Consider the following 21,533-nt stretch of genomic DNA (forward strand, 5'->3'; position numbering starts at 1 on the left):
CCTAATGGCCAGGGGAAATGACGGACAGCCCTGTACCGGCGGCTCTTCCGCTCTGTCTCTCAGGCGGGCTCGGCACCTGGGTCCTGCCACGACAGAAATGGCTGTTTCGTACCTGCCCGGCGGTAAGTCCAGTTAGTGGTGGGGCGCCGCTGAGCGGGACTGGCACTGCGGTGGGGCATCACTCGGACCGGGACCAGGGGCGCGAGCAGGCAGCCGCCACGGGGAGGACACACCGCCGGGGGAAGCGCTGGGCAGGGCAGAGCACCCGCCGGGCCGCTGCACCGCCTTTCCTGGCTCTTCTCCTAGAGGAAGGGGCCGTGGAGGGGGCGTCGGGGCTTGCAGAGTGGTTGCTCCCTTCTCTGACAGGAGCACAGCGATGTCTTGCCACACGTGCGGTGTTCCCGCGTTGACTTTGCAAATGCGGGAAAGAAGTTCTTCCTTGTTCACGGTCGTCTTACTGTAATAAAGCACTTTTTCACTGACGAATATTCACCGGTGGTGTACGAGAAGGCTGTGAGTGATGAGATTTGAGTCAATTTTTGTGGAAATCACAAACCGGTGGGGAAATCAGGTATAGGTTCTCTTGCCGCGGGAAAAGACTGGACGGGGTTTGAGGCGCCCGGGCATCAGGATCCTCATGTTCCCCGGGCATCAAAGATCGGGTCCGCTTGTGGTTTAATCCCCACACTAAATATCGCTCAGCGTTTAACTGTAAAATGTCAACGCCTCGCAGCTAATTTCAACTTTATCAGAGACGCTGCTACATATTAACAGTTAAAAGAAAAACAGACAAAGCTGGTAGGAATTAAAGTATGTGTGGTGGGTCGCGGCGTATTTGTGTATGTGGAAGTGTTTGGTTTGGCATTAGGTGTACGAATCCTGATCTGTGAACCTATGTGTGTGCCTCTTACATACATCCCACGTACATCGTATTGCACGCAGACATCATGGGTTTCCAGCTCTAAAAAAGTATTTGTTTTCTTTTTCCTTTGGAGAGGATTATGTCTTTCTTGTTTTATTTTGTATGTTTGTTTGTTTTCACTTAAAGTCTCGAAGGTGCAAACTCTGTAAATTAAATAGACCGTGAAAATAAATAATGTGATCGGAGTGCACGAAATATTAGTGAGTAAAATATGATGTCGCTGATGTATATGAACATGGTATAAATGCTATTTTAATTGAAATATTTGTCAATTTGATTGGTTTTAGAAAAAAAAAATCAAATTAATTGAGTTAGATTTCAGAGCCTGCACATGTGGCAATGAAAGTACGTAGTTAGGAATAAGTACGGTGTTGCAGGGGATCGCCCACAAATTAACGGCATGTTGCAGACGTTGTGTAGTGGAATGAGGGTGACCGTGATTCTTTCGCAGCTATCTCTTTTCTTGATCCGAATATCGGCGAGTACTTCTGTTTTCTCCACATGGATTAAATAAATAAACAGGATGGAAAACAGCGCAACAGCTTTTCTGTGGCAGTTTTGTGCTTATTTCAGAAATGTGAGTTGCTAATTCAGGATATCACACTTGTAAATTGTAGTGCTTCTTCAACCTAGATAAAATTACCTCTGCTATAGGGGATTCCTCCTCCTCACTAACACCACCCCACCCCCGAGCAAATGCGATAGCACGCTGCGCAGGCATACTTGCAGGCAATACCCGAAGACATTTGCTGAAGCCGGATTCCTTTTCGGTGTTTTGAGCTGACCTGGGCTGGATATTTTTAAGGCAGGAGGCATTGAATTAATGGGACCCGGATCCAGCCTTTAATGAGGTTAATTACGTAATTAAACAAGGGGGTGTGCGTCCATAAAACTTCCGATCCGCATTAGCAACGTACTTCTTCCAGAAGCAGAGTCGCTAGAGGGATTCCCGACAGAGCCTGGACTTCCCGCCGGCTGGGCCCTGCCGGCGGGTCTCTGCCGGCGGGTCTCTGCCTGCGGGTCCCTGCCTGTCTCCCCGTCCGCCTCGCACACGCGTTCCTTCCCCTCCTGTTGCTCCAGCCCGGTCCGACAGCGCGTGTCCGGGGGCCGTGTCCAGGCACGCGGCTGATCGTAAACCCTACCACGCCACTCATGGACCCGGCTCGGCGCCCCCGAAATCCCCCCGGGCTTGCTGGGATGCTCGGGCGTGACCCTGCGCTGCTCTCCCACCCTGCCCGCGTAGTTTCTCTCCCCATCTGTGCCTGTTGTGCTCACAATTGTGTCCTTTTCTTCCCCCTCCCGCCGTGTCCTCCAACCTGTCTGCTCCCCCTCCTTCGCTCTCCCACTCTTCCACCCCCGAGCCCGCCTCTGATCTCCTGGATATTCGATTTCTTTCCCTTTCTCGATGTGTGTTCCTCATGTGGTCCTGTCGGAAAAGCTCGTTTACTCTGCTCGGGTCTCCAGTGGTTTAAGGATAATGTTTATCAGAAGTGAACGTGCTCAACTTGTTTCCATTCAACTGCTGAGTGTGGGCTGAAATACCAAAGGTCACATCTACAGTGAGTCGGTAGAGGGCAGGGGGAGCCGAGAGGAGTATGAAAACATTTTAATATACAACAGCCTGCTGATCGCTTCTGACCTGACTGGCAAAGAGATCAATTTTTTTTTTTTTTTCAGGTAGGAAATAATTAAATCGGAGGGGAAAGGCGGCAGGGAGAGGCGGGCTGGGGCGCAAGGTCGGGTTTCTCCAGCTGGGAAAGGCCACGCGTGGCTCCACCGCAGTGTCCCCTCGGCTGGGCAAAGCCAAGCGGGGCGGGCTGAAAGAGACTCGGGCAAGGGCCAGCCAAGAGCCGGTTTTCCCTTCCCGCTCCTTCCCCTTAGCAGTGAATCGGGGGAGCGAGCTGTGCCGTCCTGCACGATGCTGCCGGAGCCCGGCAGCTGGTGTCCCTCCGGAATCACTGCTTCTGCCTGCCTCCCCCGACACCGGGACATCGTAGAGGGGAGCTAGAGACTGCTCTATCGCCCCTCCCTTCCCTCAAACCCTACTCTCTCTCCCTCTCTTCTTCATGAAACCGACTTGGCGTGAGTTGTCTGCAGCGATTCGCCTATACAGCAGCAGCACCGGTGCGCAGCCGGTACCGGTAACGCGATGGCTGGCAGGCCCTGGCTCCCCCCGGTCATCACCGCCTTCTCCGGGGCCGGGAGCCGTCCAGCGAGTGCCCAGCTCCCGGGGTCCCTTGATCTATTCCCGTAGCTGGGAGCGGAGTCCCGGCGCGGCAGCATCCCACTTCTTCGGCGACCGAAGCCCTCAGCGTCGCCCTGCTCACCTCGGCGTGCCCGGGTCCTGCTTCCCTGAACCTCTTTCAGAGAGAGCCCGTCCTCCATGAAGGCCTTTCTGTAGAGGCTCATCGGAATGTAGTGATTCGCTGACCCCCGGCTTCCTCCGCTCTCCCATTGTAGGAAGAAATCAACCCAGTGAAACCCGGCTCACACTTTCAGCCCTTCTTCGAAGCTGCAGATTTTAAATAATTATTTATTTAAAATAATTTTAAAATTTTATACTATTATGCGGCGCCGAGCCACAAAATTCCCCCGTGTGGGAGCACAGTTTGGACTGCAAAGAGCATCCTGGAGCAGGAGCAGGGGAGGTGTGCGGGGGGGGTGGTGATCAGCACCATGGAAGCGTCGGAGGCGCCTTTAGACACCTCTGAAAGAAAGGCAGGAAAAAGCGGGCAGAAGCAGGTTGAAGGGCAACTACAACCTTAGTCTGTGGCTAGAGGTGATTCATCCCGGAGCGGCGATGCTGTGTGATGTAGAGAGAGATGGGACCCATGGAGCTGTGAAACGGGGCTTTCGTTTTGCGCGAAGCTATTCCTACGCGAGGGTATATAAAATCCCCTCCCGGGATCGCTCCTATTTTCTGCGGGACCTGTAAGGAAGCTAATGCAGGACGAAGGGGTCTTCACGTATCACTGGCTGCCATGTGCGTTTCCTTAGGCGGTAAAATAGCTGAGCCCAGCAGATTAGCGAGGCCACCGTGCCTTAGCAAGACGCGGGAGGGGCTGCGAGGCCGGTCCCGGCTGACTCCGGGCTCCCCAGGGGAGGGGGAGCTGCTCCCGCCGTCCCCGGTCCCTCTCCAAGCCTGCGGTCTCAAAAATATCCGGCCTGACTCACAGGTCTCAGGTGTGCTGACCCTCCAGTGTAGCTTCGGACAAGTGCACTTCAAACAAGCCTCCCACAGACGCTTTCTTGGAAGCGGCTGCGAAGGAGGGAGTATTTTCAAGGAGAGATGTCCCTTTCAGCCAGTGCAGTGTCGCAGGCGGGGACCGCCACCACCCCACAGCCCCTAAGCCCCTTGGTGACCCCTAGCCTCCACTCTTGGCCAAGGATAGGCCTGGGTTTCCACTTGTTCTCCCCTTTTCGGAGGGAAAAAGGATTTGTGAGAATGATCCCAGGACACGTTGCCGATCCTTCCAGCTCTTTTTTCTGCCCGCTGCCTTATTTTAGCTCGTTAAAAACCACTCTTACACGTTTGTGTTCACATAAACTGCCTGCATTCATGTACGAAAGTGTAGGTAAATCCATGAGGGGCATATTTTTAGATTAATTGAATTAATATATTATTCAAATGTACACGGTAATATTCACAACAACTCTGAAACTCCCACAAAAGATATTTTATCTTGTCCCATCCTCAGACAAGCTGGGGAGTGGAGGTGGGGAGCAGTGACATGAGAGTGTGTGATTTCAATTTTAAGAAATTGAATTGATGTCAGGAACAAGATGGAGAACGGAAATGTAATAGGACGAAGTTTTATTTAACAAAGTGTCATCGAATACGAGCAAGCCACCTTTGAAAACTTCCTGCGTATTTATGAAGTAATGGCAGGCAAAATATAGTCAGGTCTTTGAGTCACTTTGGTGGTGAGAGTCCCCAAAATCTGAAGTGAAACGGAACATAGCAAAAAATCAAGGCACCAAGCTTTTGAGTCTCATGCTTTTGGGGTAAGGATGCAACCTCCTGCCAGCCTCCTTCCTGGCGTACGGGAGCAGGGAACCTCCGTTTCAACGCTTAGCAAATGTCCACGCAGAGTGGAGTTGTCCCGGCGGCCTGGCTGGAGCGCAAGCATCTCGCCTGTGCTTGGGTGGCCGCTCCCCGCGGCTCGGCGTCGGCTGGCGCACCCCACCCGGCACCGGCCCGGTGGGAGAAGGAGCTGGCAAGGTCTGTAATAGCTCAGTCGACCCGGGGCCAGTGTTTCCGGGCATTTGTCCCCTTCCTAGGAGAGAGGAGGGGACAGACTGACTGCTATGTCTGGGTTGACCCTTTCGTCTCAAGTCCGTAGTAGATCTCTCCAGTGAAGGCAAGATCAGACGCCTGCGTTTTACCGGTATGCATTGAAGACAGTTGAGCAGGTGAAATAAATGTAGGCTAGTCCGAAAATGGGCGAAGGGCCAGGGCTAACGACATCCCGGCGGACCGAGCTTCCCCGACAAACCCGAACGCGCCCCCCGCTCGCTGCCGAGTTCCGGGGGCTGTAACAGCCCTGCTCCCCCGGGCGGGGGGCATTCCCCCTCGGCCCACGGCGGCGGTGCCACCGTCCTGCTCTTTCCACCCTCGCTTGAATATTCAGATCGAGGTTGGGAGGATTGGAGGGGAGGGAGTCTTAATGATGTGTTAGTTGCTTGGACAGATTTAATAACTTGCCGCCACTTGTTCTTAGCAACTCCTCTGGAAACCAGACAGTGTCTCATTAGGGCTTTCCTGGTGCAAACATTTGACTCGAATGAGCGGTGCTGAGTTAATTTCTCTTTGCACTAGGATTTGTTTAATTACATATAGGGAAATAGACAACTCTCATGGACGAGGCCATAAAGCTATAAATGGCTAGATTTAAAAGCATATTTTGTTCTAATAAAGCAATCAGGTTTTCATTTGTCACATGTTACATGAATTTAGAGTAAATGAAAAAAATACCTCTATTGTTCTGCGTTAAATTATAGGAACCAATCGGGAATTCCTAGGCAATTTTCTCCATATCTGCCTTCGGTTCTGCAACACCTAGTACCAGTGCCACCTACAGGAACACTTGCCTTTTCGAGCTGCTTTCGAGTAACCACAAGCGTTTGAGAGTGTCCTAGTAGCTCTGTCTTCTTCTTGGACTCACAGCAGAAAGTCCGACTTCGAAAGTCGTTGCTTTTCTTCGTGGCTTTCTTTCGAGATCACACACACATATACCCTCTCACCAGTGTGCACGCGTGCAAACGCACGCAGGCTACTCTGTGCCACGGCGAGTGGGAGGGAGCCTTTCCCGCGGGGCAGGGGAAGCGCTGCAAGCAGAGGCGAGGGGCAGCACCGTTTGCTTACACCCAAGCCGTGTTTCGGGGTGTCGCTCGATACCAGCAGGGGTGGCCAGCCTGCCTCTCCCACTTGTCCCGACGGAGTCTGGCACACATAAAGGCACAGGGAACTTAGGAGCTCGCCTGCACAGCGAGCCAAATCAACGCCTGTTTATCTCCTAGCTGTATTTTCACGAGGGCCATCTACAAGCCAAATGTGGCTCTGCCTCGCTCTTCTGCACATCTTGGGGCTTAACGTTCGCCAGGTGATTTATAACGTATGTCTCCGGAATTATAGGGGAAAAGTAATTATCCCGTCCCTCGCCTCTTTTGTGGCGAGGCCTTGTTTGCCAGTGGGGTTCCTCCTTAGCTGCGGCCGTGTCGTGCCGCGGAGTGAGCCCGAAGGGGGTTGAGGGGCTGGGGAGGGGGTCGCCGGGGACTGCAGGCAGTGATCCGGGCTGCACTCCCACAAGGTGGCTTCGCCAGCGAGGAAGTTTCCTCACTTGACTTTGTGTCCGCTAATCCTTTCCCACGGTAAAACCGACCCTCTAAATATCTGTCTTCGGCACTTAAAGGTGGTGACAATTCTTCCTGAGCAGGTTTTAGAGTGTGCCTTTTTTTTTTTCCTCGATCCTTTATCTTTAAGGGTTTTCAGTTCCGACAGATCTACTTAAGCATAAACCCCTTATACGAAAATGTGTATACGGAATTTTCATACTGTGCATTATAATCGTTGATGCCCTGTTGCTCTGGAAAGGACATATTTCCGAGGTGACCTGAGGTTTGTCTTCAGGTAGGGACATATATGTCTGCGGCAGATGGAGGACTGTGGCACTCAAGCTAGGTGGAAACATGGGGGAAGGTGGGACATGCAAGGCCCGGGAGCAGCAGGATGGAGTCTGGGCTGGAGGTATTTGCAAAGGAAACATCGAGGGACCTGTTAGTGTTTTCCTCCTAAACCTCATCTCCCCTTGAATAACAGAGTCACAAAACACAGAGGGTTTTTTTTATTTCCACGGTAGGGTAGGATATGCGATCAAGATTACGAAAGGATGGAAGCTTTTGGAAGCTAAGTGATTTGTAACTACATTAATGTTTTACAGCCTGGAGGAAACTCAGTCGTTCCCGCTCTGAGGGTTTTTTTCGTTGTGAGAATAAAACGGGGCCGTGAGGGGGAGAAGAGGCGGGGAGGGAGAGATGAGCTGTCCTTTCTCCCTGCTTCGTCAGCAAGGAATTGCGCTGGTCTGCAGCTGCGCTCGGCGGTCGGTCCCTGGGGGCGACATTAGTGATGCACTTGGAAACAAATTATTTGCGACGTGAAATAGCAGAGGCGTAATGGGGCACGGGGTTCACTATGCGTTGATATATTTTGTAAAGTAAACGAAAAAAATCTACCTCCCCGGGTTAAAGTTTCTGCAGTGAAACTCAGTGGGTTTTTTTACGTGACGGATGCGGTGTTGAGCTCTCCCCGCTTACACTACGCGTGGAAATGAAAGTGTGGTATCAACCACGCTGCATACGAACCAAGTACGAGATTGCAGTCATTCCAAGCAGCTTGCGAGGCCGCTTGTCTGGCAGAAACCCCACGCCGGGCCAGCCCAGGGGGCAGGAGGGCCACGGCCGCCCGTGGGGGCTGCAGCCCGGCGGCACCTGGGCAGGGCCCACTCCTGCAGAGTAGCCACTGGCCTCAGGCATGCAGAGCTCGAAGGCCCTGGTGTCGCACTGGGCCGTTTCGATTTGATTTGCAAAATATTTCTCTCCTGCAACTGCAGTATAATAACTGAGAGGATAAAACCCACCCCGCGCATTTACAACTTTGAGACGCCGCAACGTTTAACGTTTAATGCAGAATGGTGCTGTAAATATACTTGTTTGTTTGTTTGGAGAAGAACGGCTGTTTCGAGGGAAGAAGACCGCTGTCCCTCACCACTGCCCACCTAAAATAACTCAGTTCCCGGGGACAGACAGATGCCGCTCGGCGCGGAGGGGTTTTTCCATCGGGTTTCTAGCGGCGTCAGAAAAAGACAGTTAAGCGTGGCTTTTCCGTGGGTTTTCTGACAAACGCAACAATAACGAGTGATGCAGGGGCGATGTGGGGCGACTCGTGGCGCTGAGAGACATTTTGGCTTCCCATGTCGTGCTGTGATTTTGCACCCCCGCCGTTTTCACGGGCTGCGAGCGCTGATGTCCGAGGCCCAGGGTCTGTAGTTCGCCAAAGAGACCCCGGTTTCCGAGACCCCCATCCAGCCCCGAGAGACCTGTGCAGCTCGGGAGATGTCGGAGAGGGGTGGTCTGCAGCCAGCAGCTCGGTGTTTCAGAGTGACCCTTTGCCCGCTCCTGCAGCTGCCCACCTCCAGCCCCATAGCCCCGGCCAGCCCTCAAGTAGAGGTCGCAGCAGGACTAGCACCTGGGCTGCAGAAGCGTCCCAGTCCTGGCAGGGGAGCCCAGGAGTATTCCCAATGGGAGCAGCTTCCAGCCTGGAGAGATGGATCCAGTCTTGCAGCCCGTGCACTGCCCTGGGATTACTTCCAGCAGCGGAGCTGGAGGGAGGAAGGTGAAGCAATTTTGCTGTGTACAGTCCTGTGCTGAGTGCCGAAGCGTCGTCTCAGCGGCTCTGGGCGGCTTCACACCGGCAGGCAGCGGGGGCTGGTCGCTGCCTGGCCCAGGCTCAGGCTTCCTCGGGACGTTCCAGTACCACCGACTCGACCCCGACGGCAGAGCCCCGTGTCACAGCGGGCTGCTGCTCACTGCCTGCCCTGCCACTGGCCCGGCACTGATGCATGCTACATCCACCCAGCCTTAATAGTGTTTTTCTTGACAGTTTTTCTCCTCCCTAAGGATGAGATCGGAGACATCCCCGTTTGGAACATTTTTCCTCAAAGCATTTCAGATCATCTCAGGGTGCCAAATAGGCAGAAGGTGCTCGGCGATGGGGCAGGGGAACAGAATGGCCTTGGGAGGTGTGGGATTTTCCTGCTGCTTGTGGGAGACTAGAACCTATATGATAGGAAGAAAGGTGATGCCAAGGCCTCCAGAGAAAGTTTGCTGGCAAGATCTCCAAGTGTAGCGGCTGCGAAGGTCTCCATGCAGCCCTGCCGGAAATGCCGCTGTCAGCGGCTCCCTCGCACTCCCGTACCAGAGTTTCTCTGAATAATAAACTGGGTGCTTATCCCAAATCGGGCAAACCACGGGTGCGCTCGGCTAGAGGCCGAGTCAGAAGCTCCGTGCAGTGCAGGGCGAGGTTTACCGCATCTCTGCTATTTCCAGGATCGAGACCTTCTAGCTGCAAAGACCTGCTGCCGGTCTCTGGGCAGAGGCACAGTGAAGTGGCCGAGGTGGGCCTTGGAAACAAGTTCGTAGATCAGTGCCCATATCTACGAACTCAGCGATTGCTCAACAATTTAGAAAACTCAGTACAGCTGCTTCCACTCGTTGTCAAAACTTGCAGATATTTGTCCAATGTCTCTTTTATGTCATCCAGAGTACTGCGAACAGCCTTTTAGTCTCTGGATATCAGGATATAAGCCACATAGTATCTCTCTTCACTTGTGTATAAACACTCTCCACTCATAATACGAGTAACAGAAGAAATGTCACTTAGGAAAAAACAAAACAAATCATCCCATTGTTCATCACATTTGAAGCGTTTGTATATTCTTTGTATGCACACAATTTAGGATCAAGGTGGGGGCTTCCATGGGATTTGAATGAAGTGTCCTTTTTACCTTGTAGTTTTTAACCTATATCCTCCATTAGTAAACTGTGACTATCAAAAGAAAATAATTTATCTATTATAAATCCTGCTCCTGTAAAATATGCTTTCAAGACCAAGTAATCGCAAGGTTCTGAAAGGGAAATAATTTTGAAGAATGAAACCATCATAGATAAACTATTAATATATTAATATTGTAAATTAATAACCGTTTTATATTTGGACAGCTGCAGCACAGTAGAAGATACGAAAGACTATCAGGACCGACCTCCTATATTAATATGTGTACTACTTTCTTTAAAATTGTGCACGATTTCTTTAGGACCAAAAATGCTTTTACATCTTCTGAAAGTATTGCCTTCAGTATTTCTGTGTTTATACACACAAAATACAGTTTCTAATTTACAAACGAATCTAAGCACACTGTTCTGTGAAACAATGCAAAAAAGATAGGGTTACACTGGCAACGTGATGCGAATTTAGACAACAAAGATGAACTTGGCTTTCAGAAATAGTTTTTGTTGTTGTTATGAGTGGGGTTTGCTGTTTGTTTGTGGGTTTGTTTTGATTTTGGTTTTCCCTGGATGTACTATGAATGTTCTATATAAAAAGTAAAACAAAGCTGTGGACTTATTAATGCTTGTGCCCTTTGGGATCATAGAATCATTTAGGTTGGAAAATAAGATCGTCGAGTCCAACCTAACACTGCCAAGTCATTTTATTAAAAGTCAGCTAACATCTTTGTGCTCGTATTTCCCCGTCATTATTTCCTTTGAATGTGCAATTGAGCATTAAAATTGGTCTCTTTTAGATATATATATATGACTATATGCATAGTGCTCGCTCGGTCGACTAAGGGATAGGGTGCAGGCAGTTGGGAAAAAGACTTTACCCACTCGGACCCCTCTGTTAGCTAATCGACGTAGAAATGCCACTCTTGTCCCAAGCGCCCGGGTGTGCGGGGGAGCCCGACCCCCACCGTGACACCGAAGTACCCCACCGGCCCAAGAGAATCGCTTTCCCAGCTTCCCCCCGCCCCGGGCGACACTCGCTTGATGACAGCTGAACGGGACCGCATGAAAACTGCAGAAAGCAACCGGGTGAGCCGGTCCGCTGCCGCGGCACACGCCTGCAGCTCTGCACAGCCTTTTCTGCCCCGCTTTCGACAGCAAGTCTTTCCCGTCTGCCAGCCCTGGAAAGGGCACCCGGCCTCCGGAGCAGCCCCCCGATCCGCGCGGAGCCGCAGTCTTTGCTTTCGGTGGCGTCTTCGTGGCCCTCACCCGGAGGCAGAGGACATCGTAAGGTGACATCGACAGTGAATGGGGTACAATTCGCCAGAGCTCGGGGTTTTATCACTTTGGAGGAGCCAGGTTTTTTAACGGGAAGCTGTACACCGGACAGGCTCAGGTTGCTCACCCCATCTGTCCCCTTCAGCTGGACATCCCCTGGGAAAGAGTGAAGGGGGGAGGAGGCTGTGGTCTGGCAGTACGTGTCTGGGCGCAGGTATCGCCGACGCCCGCGGTTACTGCGCGCAGTGCCTCACCCGGTCGCAGGAGCAAAGAGAGCCCTCGGGTCCGAGAAATACCCCCGCTTTCTCTCCCGGTGGGAAGAACAGCCGTAAGCGCCAGTCCTTTCCCATGGCGTGATCCTTATATAGTTGTATATATATGTATGTGTATATAAATATATTTGTTTTCAGTGTAGTTGTGCCTTATGCGAACCGGGATGTTTTCTGGTAGGGGATTCTTTCCCCAGGAGCTTTGCCGGAATAACCAGACCAACGTTTGCCCCCGGCTCCTGCTCTGGTGCTCACCGACTGCGTGCTTAAAGTAAACGCGTTTGTTGCTGCTCGTTTATTTTTCTCTTGGTGTGCTTTGGGACTCTCTAAATGAGCTGCCGGTAATATCGCTAAATCCCTTCTGGCGTCAGAAGCTAACATAGAAAATACAGGCTGTTCTGCCTCTCTTTTTTCCACCTCTCCTTGAATCTTTGATCCACGATGAGAAGGAGGCGGTGTGAAAGGAAAGAAACACCACAACGGTGTGTCCAAAGGGAGAGAGAGGAACTTTCTTGAGTCCGGAGAATGCCGTTTCTCCCGGCGTGAGCCCGAAATCCGCGCAGAAGGTTGCGGTGGGTGCCGGTCCGGCTGCGGCAAGCCCTCCCACTCCGCCAGGAGCAGCCCCGCTCTGCCACTTTGCCAAGGTGTTGTTTGCCTGGAGAGGCTAATGTGTTATTTCTACAGTATTTCTACACATTGCACGGCAGGAAAAAAGAGACCACGTTCCATCAGCACCGTGAAATACCCGGCCAGAGGAACAGCCCTGCCCACCACCCGCGGTGTCCAGGTCTGCCTGAATTTGCTGGAATGGGAGTCAAGAGCTGTGGGTGCACCATGTCTTTATTTCTTAGGAAAACCTTGTTTTATTCTCTTGCCAAGTTGATACTGAAAATGATTAACGATTTTGAGCAATAGTCTCCTTGTCCTGCTTACCAGAGATGGCTGTTGGAGCAGCCGCCCCTGCCCCCCCTGCCTCCGAAACGGCCTGTGTGTGGGCCTGACACCAAGGAGCCTGGAGGGGGCTCAGGGTCAGACATTGGTGCCAGGGGAGATCCAGCCGTCCCACAGGGAGATGTGCCCGCCAGCTGCCATGTGGTTTCTTCTCAGACTTTGGGAAAGCACTTCTAGGACAGAGGAAAACTGATGTTGGATTACAGACAGTGTACCTGCCCCATCAAAACCATCATGCCTCAGCCTGTACCACACCAACCAGGCTCTGGGGCCAGGCCCAGATCTGGGATGGAGGGCGATTCAATCGCCCAGTGGTGATTACACTGCGGCCTGATCTGTACTGTTCCTGCAGCCGCAGCCATCAGCCATTCTCTTACAGTGCTGCTTCTCTTTTAAAACAGAGAAGAAGCTCAGCAGCCTCCCTCAAGTAGATGTGATGTGTGGTTAGAATAACTCTTGCTTGCTGAGCAGTTAGGGTGGAGGAAAGTCTCTGAGTTTAACTGTGCTGGGAATTTTCCACTTTAATTTCAGTCACAGAAACTGGTTGTTTCCAATGTGGAACATGCTCCAGGCCTCTGTGTGATTAAATTCATGTGCAGCATTTTGGATGAGACATTGTAGTGACAGAGAGTGAGACTGGGAGTTTCTGCTGGGTCATGGCAAAGCTGCGGGCATAATTCAGAGAGTACTCATATACCAAAGGGTTATCTCTCCCTCTCACTCCTTCCCCATCTTCCCTCTGAGTGTGAAGGTAATCCTGGGCTAGGTGTAGTGTTTATATCTAACAACCTTGTACATTTGAGTCAACCAGTCACACAATTTTGAGAATGACTAGTAAGCTATGAAAGAGAGATTCAAGCATTATCAGTCATCCAGTTTATGGTGGCATCTGCTTGAAAGAAGGTGGATCCCATGTTGGTAGTGGTGATGATGATTGCCTTATTTGTTGCAATGCAAGACCACAGGAAACATGATCAACACATTTTGAAGTAACAGGGTAGCTCTCACTGACAGCTGTTTTCTCTTTTTTCATCCTTCCCTGTGCCAGTACCAGGATTACAGTTTTAACTTCATGCTTTCACTTCTTCTCTGGTATCAATATTGCACTTGAATGAAATTACAACCAAACAAGGGCTTCTTTGCTGAACCTCTCTGTCCTTGAAGCCCTTTTTTACCTTACCAGCCTTTCAATACTATGAGGATGCAAATCTGAAAACCTTTCCACTACTTTATGGAGCAACAGTCCCTTCCAGCTGATCACAGTGCATGGAAAGAACAAGCCCTCTCAGACAAACTAGTGTTTTAAAGCCACCAAGGTGGTCTGCTGTGCCCAGCTGTGGGCAGAGCTAAGCCTTCCCTGGGCTGCCAGTGGGTGTAGAAGCTGCCTGGCACTGTCATGCCTGAAATGTCATGTGTGGTGGCCAATACATGCACAGTCAAGCCCAGGTTTCAAGGTGTTTTCTTTCTGGGCTTAATTCCACTACCATGCACCAAAGCAACTAATATCTTATTTGGCAGTAAGTTTCACTCAGTCTTAGTCATGAAGATGGAATTGGTCCTACAACAACAACAATAATAGCTCTTTACCTGTGTCCTTTCCAACACTCCCTACATGGCATTCCCATCACAAAAGCAAACAGAAGCTCCCAGAAAGCAGCAGCAAGTTCAGAGAGATCTGTCTTTTCACCAGTTTGAATTTTGCCAGGTTGTACTTGCTCCAAGAGCTTGAGCTATAGCACATCCTTTCTGATATTGAACTCCTGGGAAGACACAAACTCTTTTATGCAATGGAGAGCTAAATATTTTTAAAATAAAGTTATCTAGTGGTCAACAGTACTGACTCTTGTGTATGCTACTTCTAACATGAATCTACCTAGCCTCAGCTTTCAGAGGCCAAAAATGGAAATTATTTCATCTTCTAGACAGAAAGTCTTGCTATTTGACAACAGAAGTGGCTTACAACTCTTGGCTCAGTCTCCCACCCTCCCTCCCTTCTACCCTTCCTTCTGTTCCTGTACTGAAGTCTGAGAGAGTTGTATGTGGACACTGGGGAAGACAACTTGTTTCTGTCAGCAGCTACAATTCCTTGAGTATCTCAGCCTGGTGCAGGGTTAACCAAGTCAGGCCACACTTAATAGTTGAATAACTGTTACTGCAGCTTGCTCTGTGCACAATTATTCATTCCAGGTACTTCTGAAATACTTTTCCGATTTTTTGTTGTTTTCCATTTTGGTTACATCCAGCTCCATATTACAAGGTGCTGAGTAACAGGTTATGAACCCTATCAAGTAATGGCTCCAGGGTTTGTTTACCAACATCCACTGGAGACTCCAGCTTTTCTGTAGAAACAGAAACTGAGCCCAGGCTTACCCAAGTACCAAGCTGTCACATTCTTTGGGGCCTGCAGAGCAAACTGGCCTTTGTGAAGAATGTTTACCATGACTGTAAGGCAGCTGTGTTTAGAGGGTCATTTCAGGAAAGTCTTGAAATAACCAGTTGGATTTCCATAACAGATTCGGACCTAGTTGTAAGGGAAGAACAACCGTTCATCAATTGGAGCTTTGCATCTATCACAGGTGATATAATGAAATGGCAGCAACAAGACTCAAACAAGGATGCAGGGTAATCTTCAGGGCCTAAATGACACTCAGCTCTAACTTGGGTCATAATTTATCAGTTATTTCAGGATCTGTTCCTGAAACATTAATAGAGGAGCCAGTTGGTGTAATCCTGATCTCTGTGCTGGTGATAAGTATTCCCACTCAGTGGGGCTGTCATTAGCTTTAGATTCTGGCTGTGTGAGCTGTGTGCCTACAGCCCATTTTTTGCAGCTTCCAACTTAGTAGCTGTAGAAATATATGCTATCAGATTTAGGATACAGGAGAAAACTAGCCACAGAGGCTTATCCTGGCTTCAGGACAAGAGTGAATTTTTACTAGAAACAGTATCCAATGTGTAAGGAATTCTGTCCATTTCTTCTAAACTGAAGCACCTCTCCAACCCAAAGGTCTCCTTTTCCATGCCACTCTCAGTGCCAGAGGCAGGCAAGCATGGCACACGGAAGAGAGCTGAGCAAACCATGAGCGAGCTTGTTAAGGATGTGCAATTTACTTTGTACCTCTATGGAGCACCAACTCTGGAGTATAGTGCCTTTAACTCACTCAGATGCTATTTAGCCCAGGTAGGACAGGTCCTTTAATTGGACAGACAAATAGATTAGTTGTATTTTTGTTTCACTTGAAGGATTTTTTTTCTTCTACAAATGAATTCTGTTTGTTGATGTCTCCTACAGACTTCCGGGTCAATATTTCAGAGCCCATTTTAATCACCTATTTTCAAAGGTGAAACTCTTCTCAGATCCTGTAATGAACCCAAACTTTCAAAAATTTTCCAGACCAGAAAATTGCAGAAATTTCTAAGGCATGAATTTTTCATAATTCTATCAAATTCTTTGCTTGTTCACTTCCATTTTTAACATTATTGACAATGAAGATTCTTGTCTCCCTGTGACTTCATCATCTACTTTTGCTGCTAGCATTTATTTATGACTAAAGCATGAAGTTAACATTACAGCAAAACTGGTTAAACAAGCTGCAAAAATGATACTAACTGCATGAAATATCCGACTATGGCGACAAACAGATGAAGTAACTCAGATAAAGGATTTATTTTGTCCATGTGACTGCAAAGTGTGGCATTTTAGAAGCAATAGGGCCAAGTTCTGCCTTATGATTCACCTGCTCTGCTTTCCAGACAGGGTATGAGCTACCAGAAGGTATGAAAGAAGCTTTATACTCTATAGCACATGATCATTGCCTTGTTAGCTCAAGCTCCAGCAGCTTATGCTTTCACTCTGGAGTTCCTTGAGACAGCTCTTTGATTTATGATCGCCCAAATGGTAATTGGTAAACACACATGTAAAGGAAGCCAGCAGCAGCTAAACACAGACATCTGAAGGCAGAAGTTTGTTTTTGAAGTAAAACTGCAAATAATCCTTTTCTGCCCTCCCCCCATTCCATATGCAGTGAATGCGCAGAGCTGTTTGCTGTTAGTATTTATCAGAACTGCTCCCAGGGCAGCATTTTTGCTATTGCCATTTGTCTTTTTAATAAAGACTTTTCAAATAGATCGGAAGGCAAACTGACTAAAATTACCGTGGTTCTTTGATTTCTCAGCATGTTATTTTTATAGACTTCATTCTGCCACCAAGAGGACAGTAGATATTACTACATCATGTACACACTATGTAGGACTATAGTATTTTTAAAAAATATCTAGGTCTTCCTGTAAGTTTTGTACAACAATGAACACAACTGAATACAATCCTCCCTGGCGCTTCACCTGCAGGAGAAACAATAAACCATGATAACACTAAGGGCAGTCAGGAGTGAGAATAGGACTTATTACTTGAGTTCTGCAGTTTTTCAACCCTAGGAAAGGCACAACTGCATCTTTAAGGTGCTGATAATAGCACAGAGCAACTCTATTCCAGGTTGGAAAATATGGGAAAAGAAAGGTGAGTAATAAGGCAAACTGCCTCTGAGAGGGAGCTCTCTGAGGTTACTGGCACTGCCATGTTCCTTTGGGAAGCCCAAAGTCCCTGTGGGCTTGTCCTTGGAGAATCATAGAATGATAGAATGTCCTTAGTTGGAAGGAACTCACAGGGATCATCAAGACCAACTCCTGTACTTAAATATGACAACCCCACAGCTCACACCATGTGTCTGAGGGTGTTGTCCAGTCCCTTCCTGAACGCTGTCAGGCTTGGGGCCATGACTGCCTCCCTGGGGAGCCTGTTCCAGTGCTCTAAAGAAGCTGGAAGAATCTGAGAAGATGGCTGCAGCTCAGTCTCCTGTTCTACCTCTCAGACTGCTGTGTGCCCTCTCAGATTGCTGTGTGCCTGCTTCTAGGGGCAGGAGCAAAGGTCCATTACTCCCTCCCACTTCCCTTCAGAAATTTTTTTCCTCAGGAAAGAGTAATCACTTTTCCCAGCCTACAGGCTCACAGCAGATGAGTGGTAATACTGTCTGGTCAAAGTATAGCTGCCACTATCTCTAACCTTGCAAGGCACATACCAACATCTTCCCATGGCTGAGTTGTACTCTTCAGTGAGTGGAGGGAAAAGTCCTCTGTTAAAGTGATTCACAGTGATGGCAAAGAGTCGTTTACTAGTATGGACCAGGAGTTGAACCTGTGTGGGAAGCTGACCCTGCAGAGGAGCAATAGATATCAGCCTCAGGAGCACCTGCTGAGTCACCTTCACCCACCATAAGGGACTCGGAATATCCAGTGGATTCTCTACCAGCATTTCTCTGTCATAGGGACTATGGCTGAACTATTCTAAATCGCTGTAGTGTTTACTTTTCAGTTCTGTACTGTATTAGGGGCCCAAGCTAGGCTAGTAAGCATGTAAGAGAACAAAAAATGAATATCTTATTTGAACATTTTTGATGTGCATAAAGATACGAAGTTTCTTGCATGAGTAGAAAACGTCACATTTTTCTCTCTTTCTGTAAGGAAAAAAAAAAATGCAACTTTCTTCAAAAACAGCACTTAAACATTTTCCTTACAGTGTGCTCCTTGCAAATGCATGTGAGGGTCTTAGATGTCACTCTGTTTAAGTCTACTGTATTAATTCTATTTGCAGACTGACTCCATTTAGATCTCTGTGAAATGACAGTGACCTGACTTACCAGCATCAAAGGAGCTGTTGCAAGAATACTAGCAAGGCACTGGAATACAGGAGGGACTGGAAACATTCCTGGGAAGGTTTTAGCCCAGTGATGAAGAATGCATTTGTGTTGTTATTTTAGCACAAGTGTCTTCTATAATGTTAAGGTTTGCTATCAAATACAATATAAATTACACATCTGGTTGGAAGAAATAAATGTTATAATGCTTCAAAGACTATCTGTCAGGCTTAAAAAACAAAGAGATGAGGATTTATTGGTGTTTTTATTGTTAACAGAAAAGCCTTGGGATCCCAAAATAGAACAGGGTTGTAAGTAAATGTGGGTTGTTTTTTTTTTTTTTTTTGTTCACCTTAACAGGCAATTAACATCAAGCTCAAGCTGAATGCTAAATGTTGACTATGTACAGTTAGATTATGTTAGCTTAATCAATATACAGATGAAAAAGACTGTTGAAAAAAATATGCATCATAGGCATATTCCACATTTTAAAAATTTCAGAGAGTGTACCATTCTGGAGGTATTATTTGATTAAGAAACCCCAGTCCTACCCGTTTCCAGCCTTGCAAAACCTTTGGGAAGCAACGGTAGGCTCTCTCTGTGCAAAGGCTTAGAATGGATGTCTATTTGCAATAGAATGAATGATGAAGGAAATAAGAACTTTTAAAATAGATGTCCTATAAAATTGTAATTTGGGGAAATTAGTTAATACTAGCATTTCGAATTAGCAATTGAAGGTGGCTTGAAGACATACACATATGATTTCCTGCCTGAGTTGCTGGTGACTTCAGCCTCCTTTCCAGAAGAACATTGTTCCATGCAATGCTGGTTAAAGCCTTGCAAGGGTCACTGTGAGGCATTGGAGGGAACTGCACAAATCCAGGCCCGTACGTTCTCCGAAAAGTGTCTGCAAGAGCTTATCTTCTGCTCAGTCAGGGCTGGGCTGGATCTTTCATGGAATTTAAATTAAATTCTTATGGTAACCTCTTTATTGAATTTATAAAAATAATCTAACCATGCTGTGTTGAGGACATCCTTTGTTTTGTTTGGTTATTACTTAATTACCAAATAAGGAAAAATTAATTACAAATTTCATTACTCATACAATATTTCAAAATGTCATGTACTGTAAAGTGCCATTTACACCTACTACACTGGCACTTAACTCACTTCCCATTATTCCTGAGGCAATTAATGTCAGTAATTACAGGACGTAACAAGTCTAATATTGACTATATTATGGAATAAAGCGATGTTGGGCTGCTAGAGTGTGTTTTATATTAAGTACAAAAAGCTTCTAATACAGTTAATGTAACTATAAATCTTAAGTCAAATGCTTATATGTCTCTTTTATGACCTGAACAAACTCTGAGGTAGAAGCAGGGCAGCTGAATAGCTCCTTGCTGCCAAACCGCATATTCAGCTGAATGTGCACTTACAATATCCTTTTCATATTGAATAATAACAGAAATACAGAAAAGGAGCTGAATATTTTCTCTAAATGAAGTATTTTTTCCAGAACACTGAGTTTAATGGTAAAAAAAAAATCCTTGAATAAACATGAACTGTAGAATCGTAAATATACAGGTAAAACATAAACCAATCAAAACAGTGTAGGATTTTTTTTTTTTTTCCAGTGGAAATCTAGTCTGTGCTTATGATAAGAAGTGCTCAACAGGTTTTGATGTGTTAAATATTGAACACCTGGGGGGCATCCTGTGGCTTGGGGAATGTGCATTGCTCTGCCCCCTTTGGGGAGGCTGCCGGGCTGGCCCAGGTGTGGAGGCAGCCAGAAATCACAGTCACCTCTGGAAGTGCTGGTGTTCACTATCTGAGTGAGCTGCTGGAGGAAGGCTGGGCTATGATGGTGAAGAACATTTTGGGAGGCTTGCCAGATGCAGATGATAACATGATTTGACCTGGCTTTGTGCTTGCTTGCACTTGCTGATGCAAGACCTCTGAGCACAAAACCCGCACAGGAAAAACATGCACTGAGGACATGGTGAGGACTAGCTAAGATGGTCCTCACATTCACACTTGCCCACTGGGTCCTGCAGCACCCATGTGTCCCCAAGACATCAGTTCATAGTTGCTGAGGTTTCATCCCAGGTGCCTGCAGTGCGAGAGTGGCAGTGGCATGGGAGCCTGTGGAGTAAAACAGGGAGCAAACCAATTTGACCCACAAAAAAAAAAAAATATTTAGGGGCAAGCTGCACTGAAAATCACAGAACTAAGCTCAGAGAGAGATCAACTACCAGAAAGAACAAGACCTACTTCAATCAGTTCCCACTGAAATCAACTCCTTTCAATGGGAAGTTCTCTTTAAAGACCTTCAGTACAGTATGACCCTTTAATATAAAGCATGTCAACATTTAAATTGACGATGCTAATTTTTTTAGAACTATTTACAAAGGGAGTATTTCCCTCTGAATTTGTAATAAGTCATGTAAGACATCTTTTCATTCCATTCGCCTTTAAAAAGAAATATTTGGTAGTTTAAAATGTTTAATGTAGTGGAAAATCTAAAGGGGAAAATAAAGCATCAATAGACTATTTCAGCAGCAGAAACCATTTGGGACCTGTTTAACCTCCTAAGCTCTTCTCCAAATTTATTTGGAAAGGGGCATATAAAGAGCTCATCACTTTCCATCTCTATTTTCGTGTGTGCAGCATATGAAATAGTTTAGCTTCGTACTCGCACTCCAAGCTGATATTGACAGTGGGCTGAAGTAACTTGAGATCACTATTTCTTCCTCCTTATGACAGTTTTGGAACATTTGGATGACTAATTACCTTGTTACTAGTCAGCATTTTTTTTTAATATATATTTGACTTTATTTATGCATTTACATGTCTATAAGGGTATGAGCCACACACATAGGATACCATTTTAAACCAGAGGATTATTGCAAAACCATGTCCCGAGGCTTTCTCAGGGCTTGTGACAGGAAAACTACACAGGCAAGAGAAAATTTTGCTCATGTTCAGTGTTTCACCCTGTCCATTGCTGGGTACAGACCAAACTGAAAGACTAACATGAAGATGTAATCAAGGTCTTCCTCAACTCAGTGCAAACCTTCCCCTGACTTCAAGGGTTAATGAACTAAATGAAAGTATGAACAGAGGTTATGGAGCATCGGGCAGTGTGGGATACCCTCTCCTCTTCTCCTCAGTTTAAGTCATGTTTCTAATTAATAAACATGTAAGAAATCTTCAAAATCATTCTAAACATAACAGCCAAATTCTGCTTAGGCTGAGGGACTTGCCAGAGAACTCCTTTTGCAGAAAACACTCCCATTACTGTCAATAACAACCAAGCAAGTAAAACCATCAGATTTAAAATATATACGAAATATAAGGATG

General features: G+C 47.5%; 1 long non-coding RNA gene across 1 annotated transcript in view; it reads left to right on the top strand.

Annotated features, from left to right (window-relative positions):
- The first annotated feature begins 21 nt into the window (after positions 1 to 21).
- LOC135579559 (uncharacterized) overlaps positions 22 to 21,533 on the top strand; it is a 40,470-nt gene continuing 18,958 nt past the window's right edge. The window contains exon 1 of the long non-coding RNA XR_010472897.1: positions 22 to 122. This is a non-coding gene — a long non-coding RNA (uncharacterized LOC135579559). The remainder of the gene's footprint in view (positions 123 to 21,533) is intronic.

Source organism: Columba livia, chromosome 5 (assembly GCF_036013475.1).
Source record: "Columba livia isolate bColLiv1 breed racing homer chromosome 5, bColLiv1.pat.W.v2, whole genome shotgun sequence".
NCBI lineage: Eukaryota > Metazoa > Chordata > Aves > Columbiformes > Columbidae > Columba > Columba livia.